Raw genomic sequence first — 16,342 nt, forward strand, 5'->3', positions numbered from 1 at the left:
CTGGAAGGCACCAGCCCATTTCCCCTCCGCCTCGTATGTTTTAAATAAACATGCTCGATTATGTGTGCTTTTGTTTAGCATTTTGATTTTGTAAGCTGCCTTTTGAGGGTTTAAGTGGATGAAACAAATTTCAGCTTAGAGAAGAGAAATAGAAAGGAGGAGGAGGAGGAGGTTGAGCTCGGCGTCTCCCTTCTGACCGTTTCCAGAGTAATTCCAATGGATGGTTATGAAAAGAAATCTTTGGTGCCCCGAATCGAACCTGCAACGGTTGTGTTTTGTTTTTTGCTGTTAGATCTGGTGGTTCTTTCCACACTTTAAGCAGAGCAGCTTTGTCCTGGGATAAAGGCCTGTTTTTTAAATATATATATATATATATATATATGCTAAAAAGCCCCCAACAAAACTCTGGCCTACAGACCCTTTTCTTCTTTTCTGTATACATTTTTAGCTGGGAAGTCCACATACTTCTCCAATGTTTGCTTTGTTGGGGGGGAAAAAAGGTTGAGAACTTAAAAGCTGACATTGCTGATTGACTCCCTTCTGCCTCTCCTCTCCCCTTTCTGTTAAAAGTGGAGAACCACTTCAAAAGCTGTGATGAGCTGGTGCCAGACGCCACACAGTTATTGTTAGAGGAATTTGAAATATAATTGAAAACAAACGTTTGTTCAGCTGAGCCAATCAGCCTGGCTTTTCTTTCTTTCCCTCTTCCCTCCCACCCCTCACAAAAAGAAGATGCTTTCTGAAATTGCCTTCATTGTCTATACAGCCTCATGATCACGACTTTACACATTCCTTTCCATCTGGTAACCATTCGCAGAGTTAGAAATCTCCCCCCCCTCTCTCTTTCTGTAAAGAAAATCTTGTAAAGGACACGCATGATCTTTTTTTTTTTTTACGCTCTTATTCTGATGTTGCGTGTGTGGTAGAAAGCTGAAGCTGCAGGGAATGATATAATTTGAGTTGAGACACTGAGAATCTCAAGGCAGAAGTCGCAAATTGAAGGGGGGGGGGTTGGTGGTGGTTAATCTGATCCAAATCTCTTTTCTCTGCCACATTGTAATTGGACTGAAATAGTTTCTCTAGAGCGAAACTGTTTAGCTAATGTCTTAATATCCGTTTATTTAACATTAACTGCATTATTTCAGAATTGTTATATTTATGAATTCTGAAATTCCGCCCCCCCCCCCCCCGCATTACGTTAAAGTCCCCAGTTGTCGATGTGGGAAATTTTATGGGTTCTTTGGTGCACATCCATTTCTTCAGCATGCATTTCACACTATAGCTTTAAGGAACTGTTTGCAGGTGGAAATGTATTTATTTATACAATTTATACAGCTGTCTATCCCACGGCAATTATGTACTGGCATGAGAATGTCTGGGTGGTTTCAACAATTGATTTAAGACTCCCATCTGAACTGACCCCCTTAGCAGCATAGGAGAATTAATCCTCGGAAAACAAGGAAAATGGGTTCATGATCTGAAGCGCTCCTTGCTGAGATACAGGTGGAGGTAAAAAAATATATATTTCAGCAGTTGAAATGCAAGGTGCCTGCGCTAGGAAAAAAAATTAGGATAGTTAGTCTTGTTACAAGGCTTCTTGAACATCAAACAGGAACCTCTTCGGCTGCAAAGTGATGGCTACTTTCAGCAAAGTGAGAATGAATCATTTTTGTGTTTGTAATCTGGAGGCACATGTGCCGTCTCCAGCTGTTGTTCCGGGTTCCAGTGCGTGCATGTGCATGCCGGAACCTGGAAGAGGGCAGCTGGCTGCCCCGCACATGCGCACTGGCCAGCTGCTCTCTTCCAGATTCCAGAGCTCTGGCATGCACACACGCACATATGCACACACGTGCCCGATCCAGTTTCGGCACTCGGTGCCAAAAAGGTTAGCCATCACTGCCTTAAGTGTTGGAACATTTCACGTCATGTATAGGTAGTCTTCAATTTTCAACCGTAATTGAGCTTGCCATTATGATTCTACTAGGGCATGGGGCCAGCAGTCAGGAATGGGTTAACTCTGTCATCTGTCCCAGACTTAGTCTGCAATTTGTAAAGCTCCTCCTCTTCCTCTTGCTTCCCAGATTTCAGACTCAGTCGATCTGAACGGACAGACTTCGCTGAGCTGCCCATTTTTGACTGCCTTGGCAGAACTTTTTTTTTGCAGTGGTTGTTAAGTGAATCCACATTTGTTAAGCGAACCCATTGTTCTTCAGAAAGACGGCACCAGCAATCAGGAATGGGTTAACTCTGTCTGATCCAATAGGACTGAGTCTGCAAATTGTTAAGCTCCTCCTCCTCTTGCCTCCCAGGTTTTCAGACTCAGTCTGATTGGACAGACGTGGTTTTCCGAGCTGTCCCATTCTAACTAATTAATCTAGCCTGGCTCCCACAGAAGGATCTTGAGAGACTTCAACATTGGGCGCTGTCTAACAAAATGAAATTCAATGGTGAAAAAAGTAAGGTTCTACATTCAGGCAAGAAAAACCAAATGCACAGTAAATAGTATAGGTGGTACCTGGCTCAATAGTAGTAACTATGAGAAGGATCTTGGAAGCCTAGTGGACAATCACTTAAATATAAGCCAAGCAGTGTGCTGCAACTGCCAAAAAAGCCAACACAGTTCTGGGCTGTATAAACAGAGGGATAGAATCAAGATCACGTGAAGTGTTAATACCTCTTCATAGTGTCTTGGTAAGGCCACACTGGAATACTGCATCCAGTTTTGGTTGCCACAGTGTAAAAAAGATGTTGAGACTCTAGAAAGATGATTAGGGGACTGGAGGCTAAAACATATAAAGAACAGTTGCTGGAATTGGGAAGGTTTAGTTTAATGAAAAGAAGGATTAGGGGTGACATGATAGTAGTGTTCCAATACCTCAGGGGTTGCCACAAAGAAGAGGGAGTCAAGCTATTCTCCAAAGCACCTGAAGGCAGGACAAGAAACAATGGATGGAAACTAATCAAGGAGAGAAGCAATCTAGAACTAGGGAGACATTTCCCGACAGTTAGAACAATTATGCCAAGATGGCTCCAGGGGTGACAAATTAATCAGTGGAAGAACTTGCCTCTAGAAGTTGCAAATGCTCCAACACTGGAAGTTTTTAAGAAGAGATTGGACAACTTTTGGTATAGGCCCTGCTTCAGCAGGGGGTTGGACTAGAAGACCTCCCAAGTCCCTTCCAAGTCTTATTCTATTCTATTCAGTTTGGGGCTTTTTGTTGAAAACAAGATGTCAGTGCTGGTTTTGGGCAAAAATGTCATAAATCCTAGTCATGTAACCACGGGCTATTGCAAATGGCAATAAATGGGGGCAATCACATGACCATGGAAGGCAGGTGGCCATTGGAACTTTGGTACGAGTCATAGTACTTGGGGAGAGGGGAAAAAGAGAGTCTGTTGTAATATCAAATGGTTGTCAGTAGAGGACTGCTGGCACAAACATTTGGCAAAAGTTAAAGTACCATATAAATGCTGAGTTTTGTCTGTTTCCAACCAGAATAATTATTCTTGATCTATGTTATAAAGATAAATTTTAGTTGCATGCTTGAGCTATGTATTTAAATGGGTTTCCCAGGCAGACTTGAGAAGTCCTGTGTATGTTGAGGTTTTAAGCCTGTCTGATGTTTTTCCACCTTATAGATGTTATGTGGAAGTTGAAAAACTGTTTATTCAGCTTTGGTAGCCAGCAAAATATCTCCTTAAAATTCTTTTTCCAATGTTGAAAAGTCTTCAGCTCTTTGGTTATTAGGATTAATCTTGGAAAATACCAAGAAATTTTAATTTTAAGATACTGATCACTTTAAAAAAGAATAGGTTGTTTCTTGGCCTATAGGCATACATTTAATTTATCCCTTCATGTGACTGAATTAAACCAAAGAGCTAAAGTGGTTTTTGTGGCCTCTTGCACTTACAACCTTAATAAGCAACTTAATGATGCCGTATCATTATGTGGATGCAAATTGTTTTAAGAACCATAGAATTTCCTGTAGGAAATGGTAAAGGTTAGGTACAGCATATGCATACAGCACAAAGTGTGCTTTAAAAAAAAAAACTTTGGTCAAGTTTGTAATACCAATTGGGTAGGGATACTGGAAGATTTGTTTGCAAGGCTGGGTTAAACCACAGCGGCAAGTGTCTCAAATTTTATTGTTATTTTTTAGTAATAATGCTGAAGAAAAGTGTTTTTGTCTTGCACAAGAGCCGTACTAGTGGGAATAGGTTAATAAAGGGAAAAATCCTCTCCAGAACAATAGAACAAAGCCTTTAATGTTACTGGTTTTGTATTAATGAACAGCCAAGCAGAATTGTTGGTTGCCAAGAACTAGCAAGTGAGAGAGCCAACAATATCAGTGTTATGAACTTTGCGCTCCACAGAGTGTGAAGTGATATTGGTGGAAGGAGTTTATTGCACAAGTGGAATAACAGTTCTCTTTCATGGTTCAGCTTTTCCTTTAGTAAGGGAAAATAAAGGAAGTCCACTGGGTCTAAGGTACAGGTCTTTCTTTTTCCTGGTCCCAAATTGGAAATAGTTAGATACCTGTGAATTAAGCATGTGCACAAATCCGGTCAGTGACCCAGTTGGACATAATCTTAACATCTTGTTCATTGCCATGCAATGATACACTGTATCATTGCTACATCTGCGCTCTGAAGACCCTGTTGTTCCGCCAGGCAGGGTTACTAACATAACGTTTTAAATTGGGGTATTTTAAATTTCTGGGATTTTAATTGGAGCCTAATTATTTAATGATTTTAAATTTTAAATTGTTGTCGTGTTTTTTTGTGTTTTTAAATAGGCTGTACACCGCCCTGAGTCCTTCGGGAGAAGGGCGGTATAGAAATAAAATTATTATTATTATTATTATTATTATTATTATTATTATTATTATTATTATTATTATTATCTGGTTTAGGGCACCTTGAAATATTTTCTGTTGTGCAGCCATAATGTACAGGCAAGCTTCCTCGGAGACATGTGCAAAAATACCAGGTAGATCCAAATCTATTTGAAATATCGACTAGGTTAATATAAGTCAATTCATATAGTATAACTGCAGTTTCTTTACTAGCCTGGACATAATAGTTTTACCATATGACTGAAGTTCAGTTCTTTAGGTCTGAATTAGCTAAAGTGTATTTCATTATAAGAATCTCTCAGAATATTTTTCCTTTTTTTAAAATGCTTTTCAGATTTCATTGAGTTAAAATGGGTTAATGTTTCACCTTGCATTAGATGCTCTTCATTTAAAATTTCTGTTTTAATACGCAGGTAATGCTTGATTTACAACCATTCATTAGAGATAGTTTGGAGTTACAATGTTGCTGGAAAAAGTCTGGTCCTTGCACTTAGGACTGGTCCTTATACATCATACCACTCCGATGTTTATGTGATCTCAATTTGGGCACTCATCAACCGACTTGCATATACAACTGATTACAGTGTCCTGCAGTCACATGCTTATGATTTGCAACCTTCCCCCCTGCCTTTTTTTTTTTTTTTTTTTTGGCTATTTTTCAGCAAAATATGATTCAATCTGCACTTACTATCATGGTGTTCGCTTAATGGCTGTCTTAAAAATGGCTGTAGAATTGGGTCTTATTCAACAACTTAGGATAGAAATTCAACACCTAATTGTAGTTGTATGTCAGGACTATTTATATGTAATGACAATGTATAGGTTCTGCGGTTGATTTTTAGGGCTAAAATTTGTTGCTTTTTTTGTTAGCAACTTGGAATTTGTAGTTAGGTATAAGAAGTATCATTGAGCCTTGCATTTGTAGTGCATATCTGCAGATACAAGGTCTGAATCTACCACCTTTTAACTTAGTATTCAAACTAACCACAGTGTGATGTCTGCTGTCTAAATTATGATTAGAAAGTAATCAAGCAAGCTGTGATCACTTTACTGGCAGGTTATTCATCTTATAGCTGATTTTATTCGAATGTTGTAAATATTGAATGTGTGGAGCACTGGTTCGCTATGTAGTATCCCTGAAACCTTAATTTACTACATGATCACCATCAAACAATAATTGCAGTTTGGTTTCCTGCATGAAAACCAGCTCTTGAGTAAGATTGTAACTGGCCTTTCTAAATTTAGTAAGACACGAAAAGAGTTTCTAGTGATTCGAGAGTATATGTTTTGATTTTTTGCCCTGATAATCTAGTTGCCTAGGACTAGTAGCTGGGAGAATACAAATATTTAAAATGAATAAATCTTTCCAGGTTTAATCAAATTCCACAGGGCCTATCAACATCTCACAAACAGGATTGAACAAATCTGTCATGTACATTTCTCTCAGTGTTCCACTTACTCCCCAGCTTTTAAGATCGCTCCCCCCCCCCATCATATTACCATAGCAATTCACAAATCTTTGCAAATATGATAATATAGTTTCAGGATTGTTTTTCTAATTTTGCCCATAGTTTTATTAGTATATAAACTTCGAGTAAATGCTTTTTCCCTGGTAGAGTCAGTTGCATATGTATTAAGGTACACTAATATGTTATGTTTTCTCTAATCATGTATAAGTAGTCCTCAATTTATGACCACAGTAGAGCCCACAATTTCCATTTCTAAGCAAAAAGGTGATCCCGTGATGCCCCGGGGCCCTGCAACCGTCATAAATATGAGCCAGTTGCCTTGAATCACCATGTGACCATGAGGATGCCTCAACGGTCATAAGTGTGGAGAAAAAAAATCATAAGTCACTTCCCTTGAAAGATGTTTAGCTTCTCATCCAAGAAGCTTCTTCAGCTCTGACAGGATAGTGAGGAATAGTCAGAACTGAAGAAGCTTCTTGGATGAGAAGCGAAACCTCTTCAAAGAAAAAGCAAGAAAATCCAGTTGCCTTCTGAAAAAGCACCTTTGGGACAACCATGACCTGGATGACTGAGAATCTCTATAGACTCATAAATCACCCTTTTCAGTGCTGTTGTAACTTCGAACTGTCCCTAAATGAATGGTTGTAAATTGAGGACACCTGTGTACATTTTTGTGTGTCTCTCCTGAGTTGAGAATGGCATTGCATGATGGGCATTTCTCATTACTTTCTGTTGACATATCCCACCAACTGTTGCCTTACACAGCACAACGTATTCCCGTTTTCACAAATGTCTCTTTTTGTGTCATGTAACCTGAGATGGAGCAAACTTGTTTAGTGACTTTTCAGGAGAGATGGATTCCTTATATGGGAAAACAGAATAGTTTTAATTTAGTTGAAGGAGAGGTGTCATGACTCATGCAATTCACGCATTCTATAAAAACCAACCAATATTTGTAGCTTGTCATTTTTTCACCTCAGAGATCTCTTATCCGTTTGTGACTTCCTCACCTGTGTGCCTTGGTGTGCCTGTTTATTACATTCACACTTTATATTTGATCTCTGATCAAAAGCCTATGCATGAGGTAGCTGTAGAGGGAATAAATAATGGCAGTCACGTAATACCCTAAGGCCATTGCAACATGTTTGGAAAGAGACAAGTCTACTGTGGTGTCGCCGTAGGGCAAGGGGAGGGAATAATCTAAGACACTTACATCCAACACTTCTTCATCCCTATGACCAATCCTGTGTTCCCCACACTGCTACATTTTTCCGGTCGTTTCAGGTTCCCTTTCCCTGCCACCTCTGCCCCCAGGGCTATCCTGCTGTTGCGACTGCAGCAGCTATAAATTAGACGGCTGTGTGTTTTCAGGCCTATCTAGCCAAGGAAGGTAATTGCTCTGGACAGCTTTACAGTAAGGAGGTGTGAAGGGCCTGCTCTCTGAGCTGGAGGAGGACGCCCACTTGAGAGACAGTGACAGATTAGTAATTGTCCAACTGTTGAGATACAGGTGCTGGATTGAGATAACTAATTGGAACTGGAGACAAGTTCATGCCTGCTTGTGACACGCAATGAGTTGGAGAAGCCAAAATTACTGCTTGCTCTGAAATTTTTTTGCCCTTTTTTCAATGGGCTGGTTAGGAACTCTATGGAACAATGCAGTGATGTCCCTCTGAACGTGGGGAGATTTATATAGTGAAATATCAAGATATCAACCATAGTCTACTCCCGTGATGGTGAACCTATGGCACGCGTTCCCAAAGTGGCATGCGGAGCCATGTTGCTTGGCACGTGCGGCGTTGCCTGTTCCTCTTCCGAGTTTCTGGCGCGCATACGCACACGATGATCAGCTGGCCTTTGTGCGTGTGGCAGTGCCGGAAACTGGAAAAGCTGGTCTTCCCTTTTCCAGTGAGCATGCGCGCTGGCCAGCTGATCGGTGTGTGCGCATGCGCGGCAGTAACCAGAAGACTTGCTGGCTGGCTGGCTGGCGCACATGTATGTGCCGGAAACCAGGAATACCTTATCCGTCACGCACATGCCCCCTGGGCAGTTCCTCTTCCTGTTTGCAGCCCTGACAAGCGCGTGCGCGAGAAGTGCTCCCTTTTCAGTACTTGGTGCCGAAAAGGTTCACCATCACTAGTCTAGCCTTTTGAGTAATTATTAATACATCTTTGGAAGACTAATCTATTTGGTACCAGTCTTCGTAAAGGGTCAAAAGTGATTGTTTCAGGTAGCTTCATAATATCATCAGCAATAGTAGTTGAAATACAGGTAGTCCATGACTTACCGCGACCATTAGAAATTACAATGAAGAAAGTGACTTATGACCATTTTTCACACTTGTTACCGTTGCGGCATCCCCATGGTCATGTGATTTACATTGAGATGCTTGACAACTGACTTGTATTTATGACGGTCGCAGTGTCCCGGAGTCACGCAATCCCATTTTGTGACCTTCTGACAAGCAAAGTCAATGGGGAAACCAGATTCACTTAACAACCATGTTACTAAGTTATCAACTGCAGTGATTCACTTAACAAATGTGGCAAGAAAAGTTGCAAAATGGGGCAAAACTCACTTAGCACACTTCTCACTTAACGACATAAATTTCAGGCTCAATTGTGGTCGTATGTTGAGGACTACCTATATATTCTTGATCCTTTTAAAGACCTTGACCCTGGAATTAAAGATTAAGCAAAAGTATAACAGTTTACTGCTTCCAAAGGTTTGATGCAGCGGTTTTGTAGTAACTTCATGTTTTAGGTCGAGTGAAGAGCTGTGATTATGACTGTGGTCCCAAGACAACAGCACGGAGGGCTGAGTGGTGGGATCTGATTGCCAGCATTGTGTGGACTTCTTCAGCTTCCTTTCTTTTATTGTGGCACAGGTACTTCCTATTTGAGGATTTAGCTTACTCTTACCATAATGAGAAACAAAGCTTAAGTTTCACAGTTCAATCAAAACAAACGCTATCTTTCTCTTTTAAAGTTTGTTACATGTTCATAATTATGGTATGGATTTAAACATCCTTTGGGATGTGGGCACATTTAACAAGCAAAACAAATGCGTCAGAGGCCAAGCTCACTTGTAAAGTTAAAGCCGTGCTTCCAGTTCAAGTGAAAGCTGCTTTTGTGCAATATGATTTCGTGGCAAGCCTTTTGGCCCATCACGCTTCTTATCGGCTTTGCATTAGCTTTTCTTTTCTAATAGGTTATATACATTTATTTATGAACGTATAGGGCCATCCCACTCACAGCTAGAAAATGATGTAGTTTCACTGAATCCAGCAACGGCTTCTGGAGGAGTGGCTTCAGATCCAACAGATCCCCTCTCTCATGGATGCATTCACTCTGCCTGGAAGTCACCTTCCAGATGTTCTTTTACCAAGGGGTCTCCAAACTTGGCAACTTTAAGATTCTGGACTTTGACTCTCAGAATTCCTCAGCCAGCCATGCTTCTAGAAGTTAATGATCAAATTATAGTTTTGGACAAAAGAGGGGAAGAATTCAATTTAAGTCTGAGAGTAAATCATATTAGCTGTGCTTATTTTAAATGTGGGTGCAAATGTCAATGAAATCAAATCAAATTTAGATTTTTGTCCTAGCCTGACCCCCTACTTTTTGGGAGTGTAACTTGAACAAATCATTCAAATACCCAAGGCAGCCCATTACAAGAAAAAGTGGCAGAGCCTTGGTCTAGACGCTTCGCTTTCCCTAAGAACTTCAGAGCTGATTGCAAAACATTAGATGATAAATACCAAACTACTGATTTTGGCAGGCCTATTATTTCATAAGATGCCCCCTCTGTTGTAATCCTCCCTGTCTGGTGTCTGTGAACACGACTATAGATGGCTGTGACTGTTATTTTCTATTTTAAAAGTGATGTTTGGAGTAATGATGGTTTCAGAGATATTTCTTGGCAACTTTTCAGGAACCCAACCTTTCTTTCTTTCCTTGTTAGGGTGGGGTTTTTTTTTTTATTTTGGGGGGGTTTTTTGGTCTGCATTTTGATGATTGGTCTTGGCTTTTTTCTCAGGGAAGTAGGCATGCAATCTGGGCATGGCATATTTGTTTACTGACATGTTGACATTCTTTTTTTGAATACTTAAAACATGCACAGACTTGAAAGTACTAGTTTCAACATGACCTGAACGTGACCTGAACTGAAGAGGCTTCTTGGATGAGAAGAGAAACGTTTTCAAAGAAGAAAACCAATAAAGGCCAGTTGCCTTTTGGAAAAGCATCTTTGGGATAGCTGGGAACAGCTATATAAGCCTGGCAAAGGACGAGGCTGCTTTAACAGTTTGAAAAGAGGCACTTTGGAACATGGGGCAGAGCATGTTTGAAATGATTTGTGCCAACCTAGCATAGAACGGTTAAAAAGAGACACAGACGAATGTTTTGTTGAAAATTGCTTAACGCTTTGTAAACCACCCTGAGTCTCAGGAGAAGGACCACATATAAATCAAATCAAAAAAAAAAAAAAAAAGAAGGTCCAATATCAATGGACACTGATTGCATATAAACATAACTCAGTATCAAAACATAGTATCTTTAAGAGCTGAGGTGGTGCAGTGGTTAGAGTGCAGTACTGCAGGCTACTTCTGCTGACTGCTGGTTGCCTGCAATTTGGCAGTTTGAATCTCACCAGGCTCAAGGTTGACTCAGCCTTCCATCCTTCCGAGGTGGGTAAAATGAGGAGCCAGATTGTTGGGGGCAATATGCTGACTCTGTAAATTGCTTAGAGAGGGCTGTAAAAGCACTGTGAAGCGGTATATAAGTCTTAAGTGCTATTGCTATCAGTAGAATCCACAACATTCAACAAAAATTAAATACGCAGAATTAATATTTGAACTGGGCCCAACTAAAAACCAGCAAGTTGATGGCCTGTTTCTAAAATGAAACTTTTAAACATGCCTTTAGTTCTGATTCAATCAGTTTTCAATAGTGTACTTGATCAGGTGCAAATAAGCGGACATCCTGCAAAATGAACATTTTCCTAAACTTACTAGGTCTGTTTAATGTTTCATGTAGATTGGTTAGTCAACTTGTTTTTGACTCTTGGACATCCAATAGATCAGTCTTCATGATGATCTGTCCCTAACCTGATATTTCAGGTCTTCCAATGGTACACACATCTCCATTATAAACTGAGTCCATCTACTTTACTCCTGCTAGTCATCTTTTTCTTTTTCTTTTCCCTTCTAACTTTCCCTTCATGAGAGCCTTTACTGGAGAATTTATATTTGCATAATGTGTCCAAAGTAAGATAATTTGTGCTCTGGTCATTCGTGCCTGAGCAGATTTATTCTAAGATCCATTTGTATGTTTTCTGAGCTGTCCATAGTATCCTTGTTCCAGGTACACTGAATTACAAACAGTTATTCACCACCATCCACCAAAAGCGGGAATGATCATCAGGGGGAAAAAATAAGATTGAAAAACTTGCATTTCTCCTATGCTGAGGGCATTGCAGTTCATGTGTAATGTGACTAAGGCATGACTAATTCTTGGTCAATGAGACTGACTCCACTTGCAGCTGGCTTAGTAATTTTGTAAGAACATTTCTTGCACGGCCACTATTTGAAGGTTAAGATCAAGGAGCCCTTAAAGTTATATAACCTGTCTTTTTGAACAACAGGATTTCTATTATGTCTCAGTTTAATTTTAGTTTGTTGTCTGCCATCCAAGCCTTTATCAGATTCAGGCACCATTCGAAAATATGGAATATCTTCTTGGAGTTAGAACCTTAAAGAGCAACAGATCTGGAGATGGTTACTTTTTATTCAGTCTAGAACAACCTTCCAATGGGGTTCTTTGTGATGTTTTAGAGTCCTGTTTCCAGTTGTCCCCTAGATCAGGAGTCTCCAACCTCGGCAACTTTAAGACTTGTGGACTTCAACTCCCGGAGTTTCTCAGCCAGCTTTGCTGATCCCCTAGATCAGTGTTTTTCAACCAAATAACTCAAAGAGGTGTGGTCTTTTAACACCCAGAATTTTCCATCCTTCAATTCTGATGGCTGAAGTCAACACCTTTTGCTAAGGTTGAGAAGCACCGCCATAAACCGTTGGTATTTGCTTAAAATATTCTCCTGTTGTAACACAGGTAGTCCTCGATTTACAACAGTTCATTTAGGGACCGTTCGAAGTTACAGCAGCATTAAAAAAGTTACTTATGACCATTTTTCACACTTACGACCATTGCAGCACCCCCATGGTCATGTGATTTACATTCAGATGCTTGACAACTGGTTCACATTTATGACAGTAGCCGTGTCCTAGGGAAACCAGATTCACTTAACAACTGTGTTACTAATTTAACAACTGCAATGATTCACTTAATAAATGTGGCAGGGAAAGTCATAAAATGGGGCAAAACTCACTTGACAAATTTCTCACTTATCAACATAAATTCTGGTCTCAATTGTTGATTATAAATTATATATATATCATACTTGATATCATACTATCATTCAGTACCATTTACCCATGTCCAAAATGAGATTTGTTTTTAAAACAAATCCAAACTTGCACTCTCAAATTATCTTCCAACATGAAATAAAAATCTGGGCTACAATGGTCTGCCATGAAATATAAATCTCTTATTCCGCTGATGTTCATTTTAAATCCTATCAATCTCAATCTGATATTGGAGAACAGCTGCAGTGACAAATGATCTGTTAACTCATTTATGCTTGCGACGTGCACACCTACACACAGGTGTTGAAATCCCTCAAGGTATATATCTAGCTATCTGTATGGCTGTTGATCAGGCTTGACATTTTTAAAATAAATGAATGACTCAGTTTAGAATGTAGGTATATTGGGAAGCTCTTTGCATTCCATTTAAATTTTCAAGTGGTATTCAATGCCTGTTCCTACAAACTGGATCCTGTTTGAACTTGATATTTTTTATACCAAAATGTTTCCAGTGTTTTGATTGTGAAGTGCTTATGGGTGACACCAAGGAAGAATTAGTACAATTTGGAAAAAAAAAATATTTCAAATCTGGCTGCCTAGTTTTTCTGTTCCATTTCATCCTGTCCTCTCACTGGCTTATGCATTTATGTATTTGCTTTTATTTTAAAATATATGTGGTTGCCCATATAAGCCTGGCTGAAGAACAAGCTGTACAGAAACAATATAGAAAACTTATAACCAAAATTAAAAATAACCGTTTTTAATTTTAATGGCTAAGAGGGAAAAAAAACCAAGATACTATATAACAATTGCAAAACCAAAACAAACAAACAAAAAAAAACAGACACACATATATTAGTTTCTCCCTAAAATCCTGGCTCTAATACTTGGAGGCAAACCAGATTTTGATAACTTTCTCGGAAGTCAAGAAGGTTGATCATACAAAGGCAATGCTATTTTTAAAATTAACGAAATGGCAAGATAGAGAGAAGTACTCCACCAAATTAGTGTGATAGATCAGACAAACAATTATTGTGGAGTATCTAAGATCAACATACAATAGGGGATTGATGTTTCTTATATAGCATACTCTTGATCTTTTTTAATCTCCGCAAATTTAAGATAAGTGGACTTCAACTCTCAGAATTCTGGGAATTGAAATCCACTCATGTTAGTCAAGTTTGAAAAACGCTGCTTTAAACTTTATAGATGTGTAGTGTATAGGGGATTGAAGAACCATTGTATTATGGTTAATGTGTTACTATTACATTATATTTATACACTGCCATTTACCTGGAAGCCCAAAGCAACATATGGGAGAGAGGTGTATGTCTCTTTTGTTTTATTCTTATAACAACTTTGTAAAAGAGATCAAGATGAGAGGGAGTGAATGAATGCATCAAAGATACTGTACCAATGAGCTAGCAATAGCATGGTTAAGATACACTGGATACAGGTAGTCCTTGATTTATGACCACAGTTAAGCCCAGAATTTCTGTTGCTAGTGAGACATTTGTTAAGTGAGTTTGCCCTATTTCACAATCTTTCTTGCCACAATTGTTAAGTGAATCACTTCAGTTGTTAAATTGGTAAAAAGATTGCTAAATGAATCTGGTTTTCCCCCTTGACTTTGGTCATCAGAAAGTTGCAAAAAATGATGACATGACCCCGGGACACTCAAACTGTCATAAATATGAGCCAGTTGTCAAGTGTCTGAATTTTGATCACATGACCATAGAGTTTCTGCAACAATCCTAAGTGTGAAAAATGGTCATGTCACAATTTTCAATGCTGTTGTAACTTCGGTCACTAAATGAACTGTTGTAAATCGAGGACTAGCATAATATAAACCTTTGGAAATACAATAACTGGGAAGAACATATATTTTAGTACCACTAGAACTTGTGAAAGTGAACATATAATTTGAAAAAGCAACATTTATCTTCTGCTAGATATAAATGCATTGGTTGGGATGGATATGATATGATCACAAATATCTGGAGGGCATCAGATTGAACAAGACTAAACTCTCCCTCACACATGTACATATGCATACCCAAACACAGAGAAAAGGGAGGGAGGGAGGGAGGGAGGGAGGGAGGGAGGGAGGGAGGGAGGAAGGAAGGAAGGTATTCTGAATATCTTCAAGGGTTATCTTCCCTGTATGTCATTTTACTTTGCAGAATGTATTATATTCCCTGATGCTTTATTAGTAATAAAATCCTACCGTGGGAGGACTAAACTTATTATTAGCCATTGATTTCTTAGAAGGAGACAAGGCACACGGCTATAGAAATTGGACACCTTTTTTAAACATAGCTATTTTTTAGGTTTGAGTACTTTTTATTTTTCATTCTTTTAATGCAAGCATAATGGAAGAACCATGCTTTTAAAGAGAGGACAGCATAACAAGATCATATGTTTCCTTTTTTAGAACATTAGACGTGAAAGCTTTGTTTATACCACTGCTTTGTGAGTTACAGTAATTTTGCAGCTTGAAGACAAATCCTAGGTCTGGGTTACTTTAGTGATACCTGGGTTATACAGGTAGTCCTCAACTTACAATTGGGACCAGAAAAGTTCATCCTTAATCAAATCACCGTGATTGTTAAGCAAGACCTCACATTTGTGATTTGTGATCTTTCCTGCTAGACTTTCCTTTTTTTTTTTTATTGAAAAGTTTTACAGAAAATGCAAACATGTTCACCCTCCACCCTTCCCCCCTCCACCCCCCCTCCCCTTTCCCACCCCCCCTTCCCCCCCTTCCCCCCCACCCCCCTCCCTAGACTTCCCAGAACAAGCACAGGGTATAGCATTCACAAATCAAAAGCTAAGATATGCTAACAAATTATTACATTTCATATTCTCCCTAGATCCTTAACTCCTTATAATTCAAAAAACAAACATAAATTATTTAAAATTACTTCATTCATATGCTATATGAATCTTCTTATTCGGATACTTCTTCTGTATGTAATCGATCCATCTTCTCCATTCCAATATGTATCTTTCATTTGAATGGTCTTTAAGATATGATGAAATTTTCGCCATTTCTGCCAAATGCATAACTTTTAATGTCCATTCCTCAATGGTGGGTGGATCTTCCTTCTTCCAGTACTGTGCCACCAGTAACCTGGCAGCCGTTATTAAGTTCAAAACTAACTTAGTCTCTATTACAGTACAATCCATGACTATTCCCAACAAAAAGAACTGTGGTGTAAATTTAATTTTTTTCTTTAAAATGTTTTGAATAATCCACCATATTTTTATCCAAAAAGCCTTAATTTTTTTACATGTCCACCATATATGAAAATATGTAGCATCTTTACACTCACATCACCAACACTTAGGTTGTAAGTTTGGATACATACAGGCTAATTTTTTATATACTCTGGTTTCTCTTCAGATCGTATAAATCTTTCGCCTTTTCCTACTGGATTTTCCATTGATTTTGCTTGTCAGAAGTTGATTGGGTTAGGGTTAAGGTTAGGTCGCAATCATGATCATGTAATTACAGGAGGCTGGAGCCATTGTAAATGCAAGCCACTTGCCAAGTATCTGAATCACAATCATGACCATGGGTGATGCAATGAGCAGGG

General features: G+C 39.1%; 1 protein-coding gene across 2 annotated transcripts in view; it reads left to right on the plus strand.

Annotated features, from left to right (window-relative positions):
• LRIG1 (leucine rich repeats and immunoglobulin like domains 1) overlaps nt 1-16,342 on the plus strand; it is a 149,861-nt gene that overhangs the window by 24,263 nt on the left and 109,256 nt on the right. The window lies entirely within an intron of this gene.

The sequence above is a fragment of the Pantherophis guttatus genome, chromosome 2, assembly GCF_059756535.1.
Source record: "Pantherophis guttatus breed Tessera chromosome 2, ASM5975653v1, whole genome shotgun sequence".
Classification (NCBI taxonomy): domain Eukaryota; kingdom Metazoa; phylum Chordata; class Lepidosauria; order Squamata; family Colubridae; genus Pantherophis; species Pantherophis guttatus.